General features: G+C 31.7%; 1 pseudogene; it reads right to left on the bottom strand.

Annotated features, from left to right (window-relative positions):
- Window positions 1–2,568: 2,568 nt before the first annotated feature.
- Window positions 2,569–12,595, bottom strand: LOC147381304 (G-type lectin S-receptor-like serine/threonine-protein kinase At4g27290; annotated as a pseudogene).
- Window positions 12,596–14,189: the final 1,594 nt, after the last annotated feature.

The following is a 14,189-nucleotide window of genomic DNA, read 5'->3' as shown; positions in this document are numbered from 1 at the left end:
TTCCGCACTCCACTTGAAAATGAATGCCAATCAAATTTATTACGAATCAGCCTTTAAGTTATAACAAAGCCAAGTTATGCCACAACTTTACATTCTCTCAATACTGGCACTAACTTTGAAGTGACCCTAATAGACAAGTTCTCCAATTTATAATAACTTTTTAAACTCTATTAAAAAAATATAGTTTAGAATTTAGTGTTTTCTTTTTGTGGAGAGCTTTTTGGACTTTCACTCCTTGAGATGGACTTTGTATTTTTGTTGTTGACTTAAATCCAATAGTTTGGCCTAAAATAACTATTACGAACCGACGCAATTAACAACTAATATGATCAGTCGTTTTTAGCATAATAATCAAGTCGTTTCAGCCTTAATGTGATGTATAGAGTCTCGTCTCAGCCGTTCGTTTGATGGAAAGTCTCTTTGAGACTAGTTTTTTTTTTTTCCTTTCCCCTGTGGTTAAAGAGATGAAGATCTGTTGTTTTCTGCGTCTAAGTCATTGGGCCCATTGATCCATGAATGTTGAGCTCATCCTTTGGACTACAACCATATGCATCTGTTTGGTAATTTTTGAGTAATAGTTTTAAGCATCACAAATTACAAAATTTGTGAACACAAACTACAAAATTTGTGAACACAAACATGATTTTAGTGGTAAAACTAGCAATAGGGGTTTGTTCCATCTGGTTGTGTGTTCGAAGTTCGAATGTGACCTCCCGAGTTACTCCGTTGCATATGGGTTCATGTGACCACAGACATAGCAACAAAATTCGGATTCGGTATTTATTCTGCGAGGGCTCAAATTGGTTAATTTAAATAAATTTGAGATTGTTTTGTAAAGAAATTGGAAATTTTTTGAAAAATATACCAATTATATTTTCAGTCTTCTTATCAAAATCTATAATCTTTAACTTCCTTAAAAATCCCATCTTGTTCTTGAGATTTAAATTTTGAAGATAACTTTTTGTTTATCAAAAAATAACTGATCAAAACAATCTACCTAAAAATGACTGCTGAAGGAATTTTTTTTTTTAATTTCCCCCTTTTTTTTTTTTTTTTTTACTTCATGTGATGTCCGATTATTTAATATACTTTAGTGATTTTAGAGATCTTTTAAATGGTATCTTTATAATATCTAGTTTAATATTGTTAATATATTTCATCAAGCAACTTAGCCCTTTAATAATGACCAAAGACACTCTGACTCCTCCGTAATTTGTATTGAATAAGGCTAACGTGACTAAGTTATAAGTCACACTCCCAATCTTACAAAGACTTGTTAGGCCCACATAGATTGACATTTAAGCCAAATAACAACTTAGCCCTGTTTTGTGTTCATGGCTTAGATTAAATGGTAAAAAGAAATTACATTTTTTCAAAGTTTTGTAAATTGAAAGCGAATCAGCTCCCGAATTTAAAATCAAAATCCAACAGTGAAAATTTATATTATTATTTAAAAAAATAAAAGACTTTCGCAATTCTTAAAATATTGCGCTTTACATCCATATGACATTCAATCATGTTTTTTGATCCACAAGAACGGGCACAGTCATAGAATTTTCATGTCTATCATAGTCACGAAAGTGTTTTTATGGGTTTTGGATGTTTTATATATGAACTGATATTAAACATAAGATTTATAATTTCATAACCAGCTATTAAAAACCGAAGCAATTAAAGATTTATAATTTGGATGTTTCAACAGATTCTTTCTCTCTTAACTTTAATAAAGAATAATTTGGTTCCATCAAGTTGCCCACTAATAGACCAAAGATATTTGAAAACAACTAAGTAAAAAATAAAACTTGGATGATAGAACAATTCTCAAAAGAGCAGAGATGTACCACAAATCTGAATTTGCTTAATTAGATGTGCCATGAATTTGCTCACAAGTTCACTATACGACGGAGTCCAGCCAAAATCAATCCAAACAAAGAGGGCTGGATTTGCTCACTATTCGATCACAAATTCAATGAAATCAATATGAAATTTATCAATAAATCGATTTGGAGTCGATCTGAAAACTACAATCATGCTACTTCAATATTAATCTATAGGAGTGAGTTATATTCGAAATCAATTTGGGGTCGATCTGGAAACTACAATCAAGCTACTTCAATCAATACTACAATCTGTAAGAGTGAATCGATCTGTTGAGTTGGATTGAAGGGAGTTCTTCAATGACATGCAAATGCAAAAGTGCAGACAAGAGCCCTAGAATCGATGCTCTGATACCATATTAGTAAACACAAATCCTAAGAGGATTAGAAGGAGAAGACGAAAAATAAAAATACTCTAATTGTTCAAATAGTATTTTTTTCTCTTTTTAGTTGCTTGGGTAGGTCTTCTTGACCTATCCATCAAAACTAAATAATAATAAAAAGTTGCATTAAGGGGACTTTGCTCTTCAATACACCACTTTGTGTAGCAGACTTTTTATATCTTTCAGTTACATGAAAATACTTCATCTATTCAAGTAAATGATTCATATATACAAAGTGAAATTTAAAAGTCTTGAAATATATATATATTCCTAGAAAAGAAAATGAGGAAGAATGTTGCAATTACTTGCTACCTGCCACTTTCTTCTGTAATAGTGACATTGTTTTTCGAGCACATTTCTTGGCTAGCTAAAGGTAAACCAGATTCTATTGTGAACCCAGGTTGTCTTGGTGTAGGAAGTTGTGTGGTATCCATGCCTAGCATTTGAACTATATTAGACATTGTTGGTCGTTCCACTGCATGTTCTTGTACACAAAGGAGGCCTACGTGAATGCATCTCAATATTTCTGGGGCTGAGTACGAGTCTCTTAATGTTGGATCCATCAATTCCATTTCTTTACTTTCATTCCACAGTCGCCATGCCTGAAATAATATCGATCCCTTCTCCTAAGATTATCAAATTTAGTAATAAATAAATAAAAGGATCCCATAAGTTGAAGTATAAACTTACAAATCCAACTAGGCTTAATGATTGTTCTTCGAGATAAAATTGGTTAATTCTCTTCCCACTCACGATCTCTAAAAGTAATACCCCAAAGCTGAAGACATCAGATTTCTCGGAAAATCTCCCTTCCATGGCATATTCTGGGGACATATAACCACTGTGTTTTACCATTACCATTAAGGACTCAGTAAATTGATTAAGGAAATGAAAATGGTTCATGCATATTAGTTTCACCCTTTTTTATTTGTTTCTATATTAAGTAATTAGAAGGATCAAAATGCAAACTAATTAAGGAGGAATTTTAGGCTATCAAGAAACTAGTACTTACTATGTTCCAACAACCCTGTTAGTATTTGCTAAAGTTTGATTTCCTCCAAAAATCCTTGCCATGCCAAAGTCTGAAATTTTGGGATTCATCTCATCATCCAATAGAATGTTTCCCGTTTTCAAATCTCGATGAATAATTTTTAATCTGGAATCTCGGTGTAGATAGAGAAGACCTCGAGCGATCCCTTCAATAATGTGGAAGCGTTTAGGCCAGTTCAGTTGCCCTTGTTTAGTTGGATCTGGTCATTTTTTTTTTTTTGTCCATTAGACTATATTAGCAAAAGTTGAAATGATTTTGGAAATTATTCATAAATAGTAACCATACCAAATAGAAAGGAATCCAAGCTTTTGTTGGGCATGTATTCATAAAGTAACATCTTCTCCTCCCCTTCAATGCAGCACCCTAAAAGCCTAACTAGATTCCTGTGTTGAAGTTTGGATATCAATCTAACCTCATTCTTGAACTCCTTCAAGCCTTGTCTAGAGTTTTTGGATAGTCTTTTCACTGCTATTACTTGACCTCCTGGTAGTGTGCCCTGAGATGGTAGTAAATTCATATAAGTTATTATGAATTGCCAACTTCGTCAAATTTTATTAAATAAAATACTACCTCACCTTGTAAACAAGGCCAAATCCCCCCATTCCAAGCTTATTTGCATCTGAAAAATTATATGTAGCATTTGCAATTACTTCGAAGTCGAATACTGGTAGATGTGGGGTGTTTCCTTGCTTTGAACCCTCTATGGGTATTTCTGCCTCTGTGGTGTCTTTGCAATTTTTAGTAGTTCCACTCAGATCAAACAGATCCTCTATTTTTCTTTTTGTTCCTGAGTTTTGGAAGTCAAAATATTTCTCATTTCATTCAAACAAAGTTGTTTTTTTGTTCATAAGATTGATTTACTGAAAAGATGTGAACTGACAAGACAAAAAGCATCAAAATACCTATATATAACAATTAATAAAGGAGTCATACAAAATTGTTCCAACTATCTATTTATGGTGATGAAACTATGGAAAAGAGTAATTGAACAAAGGATAAAGCAAAAATACAAATGGTACCAACTGGTTGTTAATCACCTAGTATCGATTTCACTCTATCACTTAAGAATCCACCTTGCACTCTCATAACGTGAAAAAAACTTATATTTGACTGCCCAAGGTCGTTGAATTTTTCATTGTCAATTTATTTTTTTTGATACACCAAAACCTCCAAAGTAATGAAGAATGGGAGAAATTTGATGGTTTTAAGTCATCAAAATTCGGTTTCTAAAATTTTTGGGCTTGGGCCCATCGAATTTTCTTTTCAAAATTTTCAGTCTTCACATAGTGTCTATTGGTATGATTGCACCAAAAACAATTTGCAAAATGGAATAAGTAGAATCAAGATCAAGTACATGGCGTGTAAATTTATCACAAACACTCAAGATGGGGAATGTCCAATAGAAAGTTGATTGATTATAAATACCCAAAGAGACCGCTTTGAATTTGATTGCCCATAAGATCGGATTTGGATAGTTAAAGAGGAGGTGCTAAAGTACATGTGATTGACGTATAACAATCTAATTAATTAAAAATAGGCTTTATAAGATGACTCTAAGATGGATTATGCTTCATGGAGCGTAATGTTGAGCAGTCAAATATTATCATATTAATAAATTGAGCATAGTAAAGACGATGATAATGGATGTGATTAGTAGAAAGACTGGGACAAATAAAATTAGAATGAACATATTTGAGAAAATATAGGGGTGGTTCCAGTAAGTGAAAAATCAAAAGTAAAATGATAGTGGAAATGAATATGAAGTCACTTTCAATAACATTAGACATGACTCTAGGTATAGTGGAATGGATGATGAATAAGATTCATTTTTCCAACCAAAAATCCTTGGGGTAGTAAGGCTTTGTTTGTTTGTTTGTTTTTTTTTTAAAGGAAGTTATCCGTGCCTCTTAGAGTACCAGACTAATCCTTTAGATAGGTGCCATCCCTCCTCCACACGTACTAGGTAATTTCTAAGAAAAATACATAAGGGTGGCCCCAAGGGGGGATTTCAAACTAAAGACCTTTGTTTCCTTAGGCATGGCCTTGGCCATCTCACCAACTATTTTAAGTGTGTTTCATTGCAAGAAAAATATTTTCCTAACAAATTATTTGGCGGTCAAATGATATATTGGCAAATCATTTTCTACTGTTTGAACACATTATGGAAAATCATGTAGAAAATGTCTTTCTACTCTTTCATTTAAATTGGGTCGTATAAGTTTTTTTTTATTTTTTGAGTAAGTCTAGTCTTACTAATTTGGTAAGATTTCAAATCTTACAAGGCTCGTTAAACTCACCTTGTGGTATCCAAATAAATGATATGATGCCATAGGAATGTAGAGGAAAAAATTCTACGAACTTTAAAAAGAATAAAAATCTTTAAAAATATAGTTTTCACCACTAAATTTTTATTTTTAATTTTGGAGTTCGATATCTGTAATATCCCTGATCTAAAAACCCATGAAATTATTTTATAAATGATAATCTTGAAAACCTCTTTAATTGTGAGATATTATAATCAATACTTTTGATTTTAGCATATGGTAGTTTCATAATATACATTTCGATAATTTATTATGTTAGACAATTAGTTGTCAAAGTTTAAAGTCAACTTAATTATGAAACAAAATATTGATTAATGTCATGTTTCCATTCATTTTTAAAATTAAAAAAGAAAAAATTATGAGATAAAAAATGGCTACTAATATAAAATTTTGACTTTATATAATTGAGTTTTTATTTAAAATGTATGGACGCAATAAATAAATCTTGTAGATAAATTAGTAGCAAATCATAGAATCCATGTGACATGGATAATATTTATTAAAACAAGGATAAATGAGTCACTATGAAAATAATTAATTGACAGTGGTATTATAATGTAATTTATAATGCATAGGGAGGATCCTTTTTATTTAATTTAAAATTAAGGACTTTTATGAAAAATTGGTGTAATCTTAGGTTTAAAAAAATATTCAAAAGACCTCCTTAATCAAGTCAAAATTTCTAGAATTATTTTTGGAATTCATTGAGTCTTATTTTGGTATCATTAAATCTCTAAATAGAATACAAATAAATTTTTTAGAAAACTTACATATTGTGGTGGTCCTTAATAAGTGTTTTGTTATTTTAATAATAATATATAAAAAATAAAAGAATAAAGATGATATGAGAATTGAATTAGGAAGTTATTCAAAATTTAAAATCATTTCTTAAATAAAGTGGGCTCAAGTAAGAAATTATTTTTAAAATTCAAATTAATATTTTATATTCATGTTGAAGTAAGGAAAGAATTTTAAGATAGTTAAATTATTTTTTAATTTGTGAGTGACCTAGATTGGTAGGAGAATTAATATTTAGAGTAAATAAATGAGATAATATGTGGCGACACTATCCCTTGAATTTTTAGGAGCACACTTTGATTTTATTTTAAAACTTAATCTTATTCTTAGGAAAGAGAAAGAGAGAAAAATAGAGAGAGGAAAAAAAAGGACGTTGGTAGTGTGGAGACTCCAATAAAAAGAAGAAGAAGATCATGAGGTTAAGGAGGTGTGAAGAACGAGTGACTCGACCGGAAAGGATCTAGAATTCGATCAAGGTAGGATTTGACTCCCCTTAACTTAGTTCAATAATGATATAAAGGAAGTAAATCATGCATGTGTATATTTCATCGTTAAAGCATAATTTTAAAAAAAAATGATAATTATATAATCTAATGTTATTGTATGCGTAAATATAAGTATAATTTTGATGATGTCATGATAAGGATAAATGGTCCACATGATTTTTGAGTTGTATAAGAATGATACATTTTTTTTTATGAGGATAAATGGTGGTGTAAAGCAAATAGGGCATAGGCCCTTGGGTGCAAGACCCTTAAGCCCTCGAAGAAGGTCCTATAATTAGATAGTTTGCAATTTCACCAGACCGGGGATAAAATGGTTGAATTGAATATGGCGGTTTAACCAAACTAAGGATAAAATGGTTGGTAAGAAAATGTTTTTGCGATTTTCTTATTTATGAAGTGTTGAAATAATTATTTTATTTTATTTTATTATCATTATACCATATGTAATTCGATGTATCCCTTCCTATTATTTTTATTTTTTTATTATGTGGAGGGATGTCATATCGTTCATTGCTCATCGACGTTTTATGTCAAAAATTTTAGCTTTTGATGAATACACATTAGAGGCGTTGAGATTGTCTTCAATGATTTGCTTTGTTTTATTTCTTGAGTTGATTTGTTTCCATGATTATAGGTATATGAGGTTTTGGGAAGACTTATTGATGTTATCTTATGCTTATTAGAATTGTTTTAAACTAATTTATAGAATAAATGTTTAGGATTTTCATTTTAAAGACTTTGGTTATTAATTGATTTAGAAAAGAAGATTTGTAATGTTGCTGATTCCTTTTAACAAGTTTCACAAGAAAGGCTATAGAATTTTCATTTGTTATTGAAATGATGTGATACCACTTGAAAAAAATTTGTAACTCGCATGCGCATATCCTTATATTTTTTTTGGAATTTTTTAAAAATTTATTATATTTTATCGCTATTAATGGCTAGCAGAAATGAATAGAAAATAAAACCTATTTTATATCGTCGCGATCCTTACTTATACTTTTCCTTAGGTTATGATTTTTTTTTTTTTTGAGGAATAGGTTTTGGAAGTTAACTTCGTCATAGTTTTGGTCCCATACTATTTAAATGGTAGAAATATTTATTTCGAATTTTATCGTCTAACCTACTGAATAGGACCATAGGAAACCTATTTTGTACCTTTGTTTTAAAAAAAAAATATTTCACATGCCAAATAGTGATTTTAATATACATTTCATATTTTTCATTGATTCTACATTTCATTAGCTTCTATAGAATTTAAAATTACTACTTTACAATATGAACCGAAGTGTGTACAAAGTTTTGAAGTCACACGATGTGTTGTTAAATCCTAAATTATATTATAGTACAAAACTTTTGTTAGGTATTTTTATATCTGAAAAATAAATATTTTATTTGGTTTAGCATTTTTCTATTATGATTATTTAAACCATCTTTCCAAAATGGGGTGTCGCATTAAATTCCGATAAAACTTGAGCAAGTTATGAATTTTTGATTGAAGATGCGTTGAGCTATCCTATGTGAATGTTTCCAAGAACTGGATTTAGATAATGTTTTTAATTAGGTTCATCACGTATTTTTTTTGTCGATGTGAGTAAGTGGATTATTCCTAAATCACCCCTAAGTTATGGATCACGGTTCAAATAGTAGTAACGAGTCGGGTTATGCATCTTGAAACTTGGGGCGTGACAATACCCATCCATTTTAAAAACTTTGGATCAAGTCCAAAAAAATTATTTTTTTGAACTTGTTTTTTAAGATTTGAGTTTTCCATGAAATCTATAGGGCTATGGTGTTGGGATTGCTAGCTTGATAATCCTTTTGAGCTCAAGGACTCTTAATTACAATTGAAATCTTACTAAGTTATTAAGAGAAGTGTTTCTCTTTTTTATTAGTTAAATTAAGATAGGTATGAGCAACAGACATGTATGGGTTTATTTGTAATTTAAAATACTGATTAATGGACTTTGAAAGATTATATAACTAAAAAGGGATATATAAAATAAATAAAAAAACCAACCAATTTGATTATAGTTTGTTGGTCACAATTTCTGATTTTTACCACAAAAATCTTGTTTATATCAAGTTTAAACGAAAAAAGAATGTGGGCATTTTCCCCATTTTTGTAATTGTTTTGCAATCAAACACCGTTAAAAATAAATTTTGATGGCAAATGATTTTTCTTAGAGTTTACGTTCAGTTAAACACGCCCTTAAAGTAATATGTATGTGAATTTGTGAAATTTTCATAGAAAAAAGAAAGCACCTCACGGAGGCACACAATATGCATGTATTTCGAATTTGAGGAAAATATCATAGGTCTCTTGGTCAACTATTGGAAGAGCTATATGGATCCATGTCAAAGAGGATTTCAACATTCGTATGCACGTCAAAGTTTGAATTTCACAATTATCAACCATGCAACCCATAAATTCAAAATTTTAAGGGGGTCTCAATATTTAACCCTATTTATTTATGGGGTTTGTTAACATGTTCCCTAAGGGCAGACCTTATGGTGCAATAAACACATAGCCACGATGCTCTTTAAAAAAAATCCTTTTTAATCAAAATAGGTTTAGATGTTTATTTCTAATAAATAAGGGCACACACTAAATGGAAATAAATAAACAGCCACACCTTGGAGTGCAATAAATGTACTTTGGAAATTAGATTTTATATTGAAAATGCCCTTGAAAAAATCCTTTTCTACCTAAATACCCTTAGATGCTTATAATAAATAAAAAATATCTAGTTTTAATCTTCTTTATAAGGAGGTATAACATCGTAATAGATGAGTTTACCTTTTCTTTTCTTCCTCCACCTGCTTAAGACCAAAAAATCGTGAACCTTCTTTGATGTTCCAATCGATCTCCTCGTACGCCATCGCCAAATAAGCATCAAAACAAGACCAAAGAGGGCTAAAGTCCCTCCAACAGCACCAACAATACCCCAGTATTTGAAGCCTTTTTTTTCTTCCTTTCGAAATTCCAAAGCTCAGAACTTGCAAGTTTGAGATACAAATCTTCTCCACCAATATCACCATTTGAGAATTGTTGCACATTCAAAAGATCAGCTCCCCACATTGAACACCCACCGTTTCTATAAGAATAAGCACTGCAAGAACAACTGTTCAAGCAACGCAATTCGCACGCTTTGGCATTCTCAATTTCCAAATACCACCGATTGTCAGGCAATTTCATGTTGTACTTGGATAAAAACCTGTCTTGCACTCCACACTGCAAAGGGGTTCTCCTCCTACAACCAAGAGATCTATCACTCAGATTCCAATCTTTGGGCCGTGGTTCAAAGCTTTCCAAACATTGACAGTAGTTTGAATTTGCTTCATGCAGCTACCGAAAGGCCCACAGATAGCATAAACATCACATTTAAGTTTCGGTCGAGACCAAAACAACTTCCACTCCCTCGTCTCCGTCAACCATGCCAAAATCTGGATTTGACCCGATAAACCAAGCACAAATCTAGAGATAATAGAATTATTATAAAGATTATATGTGAAATAGTGCTCGTTCTCATTCGTAATATAGCTGAAATTATAGACATAGTGATAAGGTCCCAATTATTCGATTTTGGGACCGTAATTGCATTAAGATTACCATTGCATAAATGTTAGTTCCTTTAAATAATTGCAAAATTATTTTATTTATCCAAATTAATAAAGCTAATGATATATTAGTGTTAATTGTAGCGCACGTGGAAGCCAACAAATCGCGAAACAATTACGGTTACAATACACGAGTCGAAGGGAAGTTTCCAGAAAAATCTCGGTCGATTTGGGCGCCACGTCACCGCGCCGCGGCTAAGCATGACCGCGCCGCGGTCATTTCGAGGAATTGGCCCTCGAGATTTTCACAGAAGCTTCTAGAAGCTTCGGTGGTTGTAACTGAATGGGTAGTTTGAAGCGAATCATCCGAAAAGTTAACCCGATTGCCCGAATACGAACATTATAAATTTGAGGGTTGATTTTAGAGAAACTCCCCCTCTCCTTGCTCTCTTCTTCTCCAATTTTTGATTGTTCCTCTCTTTAATTTGCTGTAATTTTCTATTGAGAGATCTCTTGAGTGTAGTGAGAACATCAAGAGTGCTCAATTCTTTTTCTTTGTAAATTGTTGGGAGAGCTATAAAAGAAGAATTCGGATCGATCATCATCTTCATCTTCTTCACCTATTCTCTCTTTTCTCTTTTATTATTTTTCTGCAATTACAATGCTTGCAATGATTGGCTAAATTCTCATTAGAGAAGTTAAGGAAGCCATAGCAAATTAATCCCTCTAGTGTAGATTTAAATTCTTGCTTGCTTACATGTTTTAATTCCGAAAATTCTATTATGATTAAGGTAATCCAACTTATAATTTTGATCCAACTTAGATAGCCATTACTTAGATAAGTTCAAGAATGGCTATGCTATGTGAATAATCAGAATATAAATTGGGCAATCTCCATCATATTAGGATTTTCATGAATAGCTTCTAATTTCTTTCAAAAATTTAATTGATCCATCTTCCGATCCATGAGCAATGACTTGCTCCATGGATTGAGTTAATTTCAGAATTTATCTACACTATGGATTACTTGCAAAGGTTTACTTGACCTCTCTAATCCCTCTCTCTTAGAATTTTAATCTTTATTTTCTGTTTAGATTGCAATTTAGTTTCTACTACAACTTTGTTTTGTTTTTAAAACTAATTTGTTTTTGTTTCTAAATTCTGTTTTGGCATTTTTATCCGAATGAATCCTTGAATTCTCATTGTCCCTGTGGAACGAATTCGACTTACCCAAAGTCCATTTCTTAATCTCTATTTCTACATCTTTATAGCAAGCTTTACAATCGATCACATAGTTTGCTCTCTTCTCGGGAACATCATTGACACTAGGCCCAGTCAACGGTAAACTATTCCAATACCGCCGAGACTCGTTCCATTGTATAAAATACTTAATAGTTCCATCAGGGTCCAATTCCAATTCTAAAGAAAAGATCCCCTTAGCAGGATTTTCTGAATTTTTCCATGAAGTAAGTTGCATTGATTTATTGGTGATTTTATTAAAATTAATCTTACCACCCGGAAGCAATGTATCGGTTGGGTAATCGAAACTCTGCCAAATTATATCAGATTTATCCAACCCATTTCTCAAAACAAGATTTCCATCATCCCCAAGAATTACTTCAGAGGACTTAGAGGTGTTTGAGGTCGAATTTGTAGACCAAATAGTGATTTTGGACTCATCTAGAAGGACTAGATTACCGTTTTCTAAGAGTTTCAACTCTGAAGAAGATGGGTCTCTGAGAGGGTTCTCTCTGTTTGCAACCCAAACAACTCTTTGACCTGTGAACTTATTGTACCAGATGCCTATGTAGTAGTTGAGAGACTTACCTGGTGTGAAGAAACCAAGGACAAAGTTTTCACCTTTAGAGACTATTGTTTGGTCTCCAGTGAGAGATTGACCCATAGAGATGGTGTCAACTGTAACAAAAAGATAGGTTTTTGAAGAGAAGATGAAGAAGAAGAGAAGAAAAGGAAAGAACCATGGATTGCTCCATGTATCCAACATATCTGCAAAAATTAACAGAGAGACAAGTCTGCCAAAAAGATTTCAGCTTTAAAGAAGTTTGAAAGAAAAGAAAGGGTCTTGAATGTTAGATGCTTCCCAGGACGTGAGAGATAGAAACAACCTGAGCTACAATTACCACCTCTCAACGGCTGTTTTTTCTTGAATTTTCAGAGTCTAACTAATGTTTGACAGTCTTACCCTTTTCTTAAGGATTAGAAAACAAGATAGAGAGCTTTGCTGGGCAGATCTATCTGTTGTAATTTTATTACAAAAACTCCCTTACTTCGTGAACAAACCTTACTTTATAATAACGCTATCTTGACTAGCTTAATAAGATTCCAAATATTACTAAGGTATGTTTGTGTCACATGGATTACCAAATTAGAAATCCAACAACATAGACTTGTAGATGTCATGGAAAAACTAAGATTTAAAAAAAAATAAAAAAATAAAAATAACAATCTGTTTGAGCTTGATCATAGGTTTTAAAAATTGATGGCTATCAAACTCCAAAATTTAAACATAAAATTCATCGGTGAAATCTAAATTTTGTTTTTAATTCTTAAAATTTTGTCTTTTATAATTCTGTGGCATCAGATTATGTGTTTGGATACCACAAATTGATGCGGTTAGAATCCCCTGCAAGGTGTGTTTACTATGTTAAGCAACAAATTATTTGCCTAAATTTGAATTTTATGACGTGGATCCTCACTTTAGGGTTGGCTTGGTAACAAACTTGATAAAGCGAGGTTTTGAGTGACAAACTTCATAAAGTAAGATTCCCTTGGAGTTGTGAACACTAATAAAGTTTTTGTATTTTAGAATGCAACATTTGGGTTTCCCCAATAAATCACTCTACAAAAAATTTATCAGAGATTTACCCAACAAATTCAAATGTTGCATTTTTATTACCAAAGCTCTTTTGGAGTTCTACTACTCTAAGGGAACTTTACTTTATGAAATTTGTTATTCACCAACTTCACTTTATCAAATGTGTTAAGCAACAAACTTTGGAGAGGGGATCCACGTCATAAAATTTAAATTTATGTTATTTTATTACTCAACATAACATACCTTGGAGTGGATTCTAACGCATCAATTTGTGAAATCCTAAAACATAATTAGAAGTCACATGTTATAAAGGACAAAATTCTAAGATCTTTTAAATTTTTTTGAAAAAGAGTGTTAATTTTCACCGTTGAACGTAAGTTTTAAATTTGGAAGTTCGGTTGTCATCTATTTTCAACACCTATGATCAAACTCAAAAAACTTATATTTTTTTAAATATTTTCGTTGAATCTAAGTTTTATCATGAAACCTAGAAGATTGGTAAATCTCTCAATAATTATTCCAATTAGTTTATAATATTTTTAGAGAGCTATTATTGCCACACCAATTCTTATATAAATCATCAAAAAAATTTAACACAATGGTGTGGCATTAGTAAAAATTGGTGTGACAATATCAACTCTTTACATATATATATGTGGGAGTTGTTCAGGTGCCAACGTTTTGTCTTACATAGGTTAGAAGTTTTAGAATAAACTGATTTTTTGTGAGGATGATCTTTACAATGAGAAGACCATCCTCACAAAAAATCAATGAATTTTGAAATCTCTAAACCATCAAAAGTGACTTACAAAAAGTGGACGAACCAGGATTCTTCCACTCATAAACATAAGGT

This window comes from Akebia trifoliata, unplaced genomic scaffold (assembly GCF_017979445.1).
Source record: "Akebia trifoliata isolate Shusen 1 unplaced genomic scaffold, ASM1797944v1 Contig00586, whole genome shotgun sequence".
Lineage (NCBI taxonomy): Eukaryota > Viridiplantae > Streptophyta > Magnoliopsida > Ranunculales > Lardizabalaceae > Akebia > Akebia trifoliata.
The sequence above is the reverse complement of the archived record's forward strand: the minus strand, read 5'-3'. Positions and strand labels throughout refer to the sequence as shown.